Below are 7,937 nucleotides of genomic sequence, written 5' to 3' on the forward strand. Positions count from 1 at the left end.
CACACACACACACACACACACACGTGTGCGTGCTGGGAGGGGGGTGGTCCCCTGCCCCCAGCCCCCCACTCCCTCCCCCCCAGGTCCTGCCCAGAGACGAGGGAATAACCTCATGCACCTAGGGGCAGGTCTCGAAGGGGCCCCCTCTAACCAGCCACAGGTGCCCACTATGCTGGGGCTAAGACCTCATTACGCGGTGACATTTCAGAGAGCAGAAGAGGGGAGCAGAGCTTTGGGGGTCCGCCTTCCCCACCAGAGCAACTCCAGGGCCTGTCTTCTCCGTCTTGTCCCGATTGCTGGCGAAGACAGGCTCTCCCCCAACTCAACCTGGGGAAGCCCCTGCAGCAGGCAACCAGAAAAACCAGACAGGCCCCAGTGGGAAACCCCAGGGACTGAGGTTGTCCTGAATGGGGTGGGTGGGGGAGGGGAGGGGCTGCAGGGAGTGGGGAGGGGACAGTAAGAGGTGGGGGGCTGGTCCCCAGGGCGAGGACTCACGGGTGGGCGCACCTGCAGGTATGAGGGCTTGTTGAGAGCGGGATGATGGCCCCTCTGGCACCCACTCCACCCTCTGCCCCCGCGTCCGGGCGACTAGTAGTCCGGGAGCCCTTGGTGGGCGGGTGGGGGTTGAAAATGAAGCTCTGATGGGGGTGGGGCTTGCTAAGAGCACTTACGGGGGAGGATGCTTGACACAGGTTCCACGCACCAGCTGGGCGTCCTATGACTCCCCCTGGTGCTGACACGGTCCACCTGGAGCAGGCCTCAGCGGGTGAGGGAGCAGAAGGCAAGCTGAGGACAGAGGACAGCGGACCCCCCCCCCGGACTCCCCCACTGTGGGACCCCCCCACTGCGGGCAGGTGGGATAGTGTGACGTTCCCAGGCACTCCCCGCCGCCCTAACACTAAGGGAAGAGAAAACAAATGGTTATCGGATAGAGATCACAGCCCAGCAGGACAGGTGTCTTAGTGGTTTACAAGGAAAAGACATTCTCACTCAGCATTAGCTTAATGTTCAGAGACCCAGAAACTCAATTTCCCGGAGCCCTAACCTCCCCCTCCCGCCGGGAAGCTCCCAACTATCTCAACGTTAATGCTTCACTAGAGGGAAAACAGCCTCAGCTTGACCGTGGCCAGGCCTCCGGTATCCTGACAGTACTCTTTAGCAGACCAAAGTCCTTTTGGACACCTCCCTGTGTCTGACCTCCCAAACCCCAAGTATATAACCGGCCACTCCTCACAACCCCAGTGCCGCAGCTCTTTCCGCCCACGGGTCCTGTCCGCGGGCTTTAATAAAATCACCTTTTTGCACCAAAGACATCTCAGGATTTCTTTCTTGGCCGTGGGCTCCGGACCTCACCTGCATTCCAAACCTACGTCAAGACAAAACCTGCAGGTTAACCGTACGTCCCACACGACTGCCCCTCCCCCCACTTAAGATCCCGGTGGCGGGTGGTCACCCCTGCTTCGGACCCACTGGCTATATAGATCGGGGTTTCAGCGACCCCCTCCGTGGGTTCAATGAATTTGCTAGAGCGGCTCACAGAACTTGGGTGAAACACTGTACTCACTAGATCTCGGGTCTACTGTAACTGGGAAGGGCAGACCCAGAGGTGCATAGGGCGGGGGAAGGGAAGGGGCGGAGCTTCCATCACGCCCCCAGCACGGGACTCTCCCAGATCTCCAAGAGTTCCTCAACCGGAAGCTCTCTGACCGAGCCCCACCCTTTTTGGCTTTTTATAGAAGCTTCCTTAGGCAGCCACGACTGATTAAATCATTGGCCCTTGGTGATTAATTGAACCCCCAGCCCATCTCCCCTCCCCAGAGGTCAGGGGGTGGGACTGAATGTTCCAGCCCTCAGATCAGGTGGTGGGGCCCCTGGCAACTAGTCCCATTCTAGGGGCTTTCCAGCATTACCTCATTATCATACAAAAGATACCCTAATGGCCCTAGAAAATCCCCAGGGTTTAAGGAGCTGTGTGCCAGAAACAGGATGCTGAGCTAAGGCGAACTTCTTTTTTTTTTTTTTTAAAGATTTTATTTATTCATTAGACAGAGATAGAGACAGCCAGCGAGAGAGGGAACACAAGCAGGGGGAGTGGGAGAGGAAGAAGCAGGCTCATAGCGGAGGAGCCTGACGTGGGGCTCGATCCCATAATGCCGGGATCACACCCTGAGCCGAAGGCAGACGCCCAACCGCTGTACCACCCAGGCGCCCCTAAGGCGAACTTCTTGTTACAGGTCGCTGTATCACGGAGGCGGGGGGCAAGTCTCCCACCCCCGGACTCTGAGGAAATACGGCAGAGCCAGAGCCAGAGCACCAGTTCTAGGGCCAGAGTAGCCACGGGCTCCGGGACCACAGCCCCGAGGAGGAAAGACAGTGACTTTCAACGCGCAGAATGTGAAACACCATCGCGGGAACAGATGGGCCCAGAGTGTAAATAAGCATGAAGACATAAAATCAAATACAGCAAACGGGTGAGGCCTGCTGCAGCAGACAAAGGAGTACATTGTCAGTAAGAAGCAAGGGGGGCGCCTGCCGGCTGCCTCGGCTGAGCCTCTGACTTCAGCTCAGGTGGTGATCCCAGCGTCCTGGGATCAAGCCCCACATCGGGCTCCCGCTTAGCGGCGGTCTGCTTGTCCCTCTGCCCCTCTCCACACTTGTGTTCTCTCGAGCTCTCGCACAAATACATAAATAAAAATCTTTCAAAAAATTAAGAAGCAAGAAAAACCTCATAAGAAAAGGAACGCAGGGGAAGCATGAGGTTTGACAAGCATGATGGTACATGACAAGTAGCGGGACGGGGATAGCTGCACCAGGGGCAAGTTGTAGGGGCAGAGGGAGCACCGGAAGGCCAGGAGGAAGCCACAGTGAGCCGAGACTGCAGATGAAGAAGAGAAGCTGAAAGACAGAGGACAAAGTGAGCACAGGAGCCCCCAGGGCAGGGGTAGTGCCCGTGAACCTGGCTGTGGGGGAGGCCGGGAGGGAGGGTGCCGTGCTCAGCAGGAGGAGCGCAAGGGGCGCAGTTTGGACGCTGTGAGCAGGGGTGGGGGGTAAGAGAGTCCCACTGGGAAGTGCAGGGTCAACAGAGTTGCAGGAACAGCCCTGCAGACAGCAGGGGGCAGGTGGCCGGGCAGGGGCCGTGGGGCTCAGGGCTGGGGCTGAGGCAGGGGCTGTGGGGCTCAGGGCTGGGGCTGAAGAGCTGCGCAAACCGGCACAGGAGCCGGATTTCACACGAGAGCGAGGAGGAGAAATGCGTCCCCGTCGGATCCTGTACAGGACGCTGGAAGGAAAAGAGAGGACGAGGAGTAGAAAGAGAGCGTCCTGTGGGCAAGGAGGCCCACAGAACCCCCACCCTATCAGTTACTGTGGGCCGCACAGCATGTCCCGGTGTAAAACAGCAGCCAGCTGCTGACACTCTCCCCTGAGCTCGTGAGCTCGGGCTGGGCTGTCACTTGGCCTCAGATGTTGCTTGGGTTGCGTCATCAGAAGGTACGACTGGGGCTCAAGGTCTGTCTCCAAGGCGACCGGTCACAGGGCGAGCAAGCTGTGGCCCTCTGTGCGCCCCTCCCTGTGCGCTGCTGAGTGTCCTCACCACAGGGCGGCTGGCTCTCCTGGTGCAAGTGCTCCAGAAATCAAGGGGGAGGCTGCAATCCCGTTTAACCCCCCACTGCGACATCCCCCACGTGCGGCTGTGCGCCCCGGGTGCCTGGTTTGACGTGGGTGGGAACACACCGGGGCAGGAATACTGGGCACCGAGGACCCACCGGCCCTCTTGGAGGTTGGCTACCACTTCACAACAAAGCTTAAAGACAGTAAGAGAAGAGACACATCAGAGTTAGAGACAAACTGAAGATCATTTTGGAAACGAAGATAAAACCAGAGGGGACACAATGGTGGATAAACTCAAAAGTAAATATTTTGAGAAAGATAGAAGGAGGTGTACAACCCGTGAAAAGGATTCAAAAGAAAGCGGCAGATCCAGAGAACAAGTAAAGAAGATGGTGGGGATACTCGGAGAGGAGGAGAGAAGCCACGCGGGGGGCTGATAGGCCCCGAAACACATGCTTGGCGCTGGGGACGGCAAGTGCAAACCGCAGGGGGTTCACCTGGCGCCCTCGAGGACGGGTACCGTGAAAGTGAGCTGCAGGTTGGCGAGGACGTGAGGCTGGATCCGGCTGCTGGGGACGGGACAGGGTGCGGCCTCTCGGGAAAACAGCCTGACGGTTCCTCAAACCCTGGAACGTGGGGCGTGCAAACGCCCGGCGCTTCCACCCGTGGCACACACGCGAGAACGGAAAACTACATCCACACGAAAGCTTGCACGTGCACGTTAATAGCAGCGTTATTCACAATAACCAAAAAGAAGCCCAAATACGCATCACCCGATAACAAAATACGGAACGTTTGTAAAATGGAAGATGTTCGACTATTAGCAGGAATGAAGTATGGTCCGCGTGACTGGCTGCTACAGACAGAACACTAGCGGGGCCTGGGGGGCGCTGGCCGCTAAGCCTCCCGCTCTGGATTTCAGCTCAGGTCGTGCTCTCAGGGTTGTGGGATTGAGCCCCTCGTCGGACTCTGCGCTTAGTGGGGAGTCTGCTTGAGATTCTCTCTCCCTCTCCCTCTGCTCCTCACCCTCACGTGCACTCTCTTAATTAAATAAGTAAAATCTTGAAAAAAAAAAAAGAGTTAAAAACCCCACTATGCTAGCAAGAGAAGCCTGGCAGACAAAGCCACGTATTGCACATTCTACTTACATGAAACGTCCAGAGCAGGGAACTCTCTAGACAGAGACGGGAGATTCCTGGTGCCAGGGCTGGAACTGCTAATAGGTACGAGGTTTCTTTTCAGGGCGATGAAATGTCCTGAGAGTAGACTATGGTTACGGTTTGGTTGCACAACTTTGTAGAGACACTAAAAACCATTGAATTGTACATTTGAAATGGGTGAATTTTATAGTATGTAAATTACATCTCAATTGAGGTGTTTATTTTTTTATTTTTTATTTTATTTTATTTTATTTTTTTTAAAGATTTTATTTATTTATTTGACAGAGATAGAGACAGCCAGCGAGAGAGGGAACACAAGCAAGGGGAGTGGGAGAGGAAGAAGCAGGCTCATAGCAGAGGAGCCTGATGTGGGGCTCGATCCCATAATGCCGGGATCACGCCCTGAGCCGAAGGCAGACGCTTAACCGCTGTGCCACCCAGGCGCCCCTCAATTGAGGTGTTTATAAAAGAAAGAAAAGGCACCAACATACATATAATTGGACTTCCTGGGGGAAAATCTCAAAGCTTTGGAACAGAACAGACACTAAAAACTGAAATCCAAGACAACTTACCCAGCGCAGAAAGATTTGAAACCTATGTATTGAAAGGACATACCACCTAGTCAGGGAAACTGACCCAGAATGACTAACACTGAGACATAGTTTTGTAAAATTATTAGATCCTGGGACTCTTAGGCCTTAAAAGATCTACAGGAAATCCTGGAAAACGGCCATCCAGGTAGATGGAGCCATGGCGTGTGTGGGCGGAGGGCACTGAGCGCCCAGGCCAGGAGATGCGCAGAGCTCTGGGGAGCTGTAGGGATTCCTTCTCTGTCCCCACGAACAGCACACAGCACGGCGTCACGTGGTACCGCAGAGGCCAGCATAATGCTCCTCCCAGAGGAGCAGGCAGGGCAGGGGAGGTGCCCGCTGAGAGTTAGGTCACAGGCTCCTGTACTCCCAGGAGGGAGGGAGAGAGAGGGAGGTGGTGTCTGCTGGAGGCAGAGCTCGGTACCTGTCCTGAGGGATGCTCCAATGGTCAGGGTCATGGGACCACTGCGAGAGGCCTCTGGGGACAAGGAAGCCTCCTCTCTGGGGCCAGAAGGGGTGTTTGGGGGTTCAGCTAGGCCCCGTCCAGGACCGGGGTCCCTCTGCCACTTCTCTGCCCGCCCAGCTCTGCTCACACGCCCGTGACAGGGAGCTCATTCCTGGCCCTGTGGCTCGTCGAAGTTCCCTCTCTCGTCCAAATGAGCTCTGCCCTGTCACCATTCCCAGGACCCGGCCGGTCCCTGGACCCCTCCCACCCGGGACAGCCCTGGAGCCCCCCAGCTCCCAGAGCAGTCCTGATTTCCAGGCCAGGCCCTTCCTAAGGGGTCCTCACAGTCCTGCTTTGCCAGTCCCCCAACCTGGCCAGGAAGGAAGGGACCCTCGGTCTGTTTTGCACAGTCTCGGGGGCTAGAGGGAGTCCTCGGGGTTAACCCCCACAGACCGCTGAGCGAGGGCTTTGCCCCCATGGGGTAGTCCATGCTGGGGCCTGCTGGTGGGGTCCAGTCTGGTCAGGTGACCGTCAACAGTATCCGAGTGCCATGACCGCCAGGGCAGCCACTAGTGCTGATGGCCCTGCCGGACGGTGTCCTGGGCCTGTGGAGGGGCGGACGGGGCAGGAGAAACGTCCTGTCCTGAGCACCCACTATGTGCTGGCACCGTGAGGTCACTTCGAGCACACAGACTGTTTGCCTTTCAACCAGCAGCCGTCAACGTCCTGCTTTGTGGAGGGGAGAACTGAGGCCCAGGAGGTGAGGCAGCTCTGAGAGGACCTGGGCCCTGAGGGAAAGGGCCGAGAGGTGAGGGCTGTGGAGGCCAGACCTGCCATGTGTAGGGAAGGATGGCCCTCCGGGCAGGGGACACCTGCCCTGGCCTGAGCAGCCCACACTGCCTGATGGCCCCAGGGCTGAACAGGGTGGCTGGGGCCTCGGCCACAGGCTCTAGGGCCCCCACATGAGCCCTGCTCTTTCTGGGCATTGAGGCTGCGTCTTTCTCTGTCAGCCTGAGATGGGAGGGTTGGGGGTACCCAAGGGGACTCAGGACATGCCAAGCACACCCTCACAGGCAGTGACCATGGGCAGGTCACACGCTTTCAGCTGGCTGCATCAGGCCTGGCTCTAGGTGACAATGGGCACAGGTCTTCCCTCCACCACTCTGGGCAGCCTGGTCGTTCCCCGAAGGTGCACAGGACCACCTTCCCTGGACCTTGGGCGCAGGTGCTCTGCAGAGGGACAGAAGAGAGAACAGGTGTCCTTGACTCCCAGCCACCTTCAGGACCTTTTCGGCCAAGCCTGGGTTGCAGAAGGGGCTCCCTCCTGCCTTTGTGGGAGTGGGGGTCCACCCAGCTACAGGAAGCCTTCACTTGTGCCAGAGCTCCATGACATCATCATGTCCCCAGTCCTCCCAGACCCAGTGCCTCTGCTCCAGGGTGGGGGCCAGTGAAAGGGGAGTGCTGGCCAGTGCCTCCAGACAAGACCCTCAACTAGGGGAAAGGGAGCTGGCAGAGGGGCGGGGCTGAACTGGGACCCAGGATGGGGGTTCCCAGTGACCCTCCACCATCCTTGCAGGCGCAGTGAACCGTCAGCCTCCTGCAGGTGCAGAGAGCATTCTGCCACCGCCTCACCACGGCAGGTGCAGGAGCCACCTGCCGCTCGCCCCCGTCCTTCTGGAGGCGAGGCGCGCCCTCTGGTGGTGAAAGGCGGCATCGGCACCGGCATCGGCATCTCTCTCTTTGTCTCCGCGGACCTGTGGTCCTGAATCAGGGCAGGGGATGGGGGTAAGTCCCCAAAGATATGCACGCAGTTTGGGGGTGAAGTCCAGCGCCCCGACTTACAAGGCGCCAGAGATGGAGGGGCAGCTTCTCCCCTGCCCGCCTTTGTGCAGGAGGGTGACGCCAACCCCGGCCGCGGGCCTGTAGGTGAGCTGGCCGCCTCCATCCTCTCTGGTAAGGAATCAACGTGCTATTTGTAATCGCGGAAACAAAACGCCTTTTGTCCGCAGTGTGCTTAGGTGAGCAAGGTGCTTAGAAACCCCGAGGTAGGAGAAGTTTGGCTCTGAACACTCTTTTTTCACAGTGAGTGATTACCTGGGAAAACCCCACCCATTTCCTCCAGAGATGCATTTCCAA

At 57.7% G+C, this 7,937-nt stretch overlaps 1 long non-coding RNA gene across 3 annotated transcripts in view; it reads right to left on the minus strand.

Moving 5' to 3' along the window:
• LOC103676879 overlaps positions 1-1,969 on the minus strand; it is a 4,060-nt gene extending 2,091 nt beyond the window's left edge. The window contains exons 1-3 of one of the 3 annotated variants that reach the window (XR_005837578.1): positions 1,565-1,969; positions 1,296-1,366; positions 672-747 (exon numbers count right to left, since the gene is read on the minus strand). This is a non-coding gene — a long non-coding RNA (uncharacterized LOC103676879). The other 2 variants (XR_005837577.1, XR_005837576.1) reach the window with 2 other exon arrangements.
• Positions 1,970-7,937: the final 5,968 nt, after the last annotated feature.

The sequence above is a fragment of the Ursus maritimus genome, unplaced genomic scaffold, assembly GCF_017311325.1.
Source record: "Ursus maritimus isolate PB19 unplaced genomic scaffold, ASM1731132v1 scaffold_25, whole genome shotgun sequence".
Lineage (NCBI taxonomy): Eukaryota > Metazoa > Chordata > Mammalia > Carnivora > Ursidae > Ursus > Ursus maritimus.